The sequence below is a fragment of the Plasmopara halstedii genome, assembly GCF_900000015.1.
Source record: "Plasmopara halstedii genome assembly, contig: Scaffold_1343, whole genome shotgun sequence".
Lineage (NCBI taxonomy): Eukaryota > Oomycota > Peronosporomycetes > Peronosporales > Peronosporaceae > Plasmopara > Plasmopara halstedii.
In genome coordinates, this window is record NW_020188258.1 from 455,882 (window position 1) to 456,557 (window position 676).

Here is a 676-nt window from a genome sequence, read left to right on the forward strand (position 1 = left end):
CCAGCTTAAAGGCCCTCTAGCTTTCCAGGCTACTTCCGAGAAGCGCGAGCTGAACGAAGACGCGATCCCTTTGAACATAAGTGTCTACGACGTCTGGGCAGTCTTGCCGAAGTGGCACCTCAAGCTCCCCCGAGTACTTAGAGTTTGGGTATCCCCGTCACTTCACAAGTTACTGGGTTTCATCCTGTCGACGACGTCGACCCACAAGGTGTTCCTCGTGATAGTGGAAGCCACCGTTCTCGTCGTGAAGAGTCGGTGGCGGACGATGACGACTTGGTCGATCACCGTCCAGTGACTCACGATGCTCTTCGAGCTCTTGAGGACAAAGTTCATCGTCATCGGCACTCCGCTGAGCATCTTGCCGAGGTCGCATGCCGCTGTGCGGAAGATCTCAGAAGCTTGGAGCAAATAACTGCCTCACGTAGCCGTCGAATGACGAATGCGTCACTTCGTGCGACGGTGGAGCGTCTATCGCCGTTGGAAACGGAAATTGTTGCAATCGTGCATAAAACCAGTTGCTGGTTCAGCTTTAGGGTGGTCGAGCACCTTTGGGTGCTACCCCAGCGCTAACGCCTCTGCGTTCACTAGTGCCGGATCCCGCCAAGGCGTCTGCATACACTTTCTGCATGTCTTGGCATTCAGCCATCGCATCGCGAACGTGTCGTAAGACACTCAG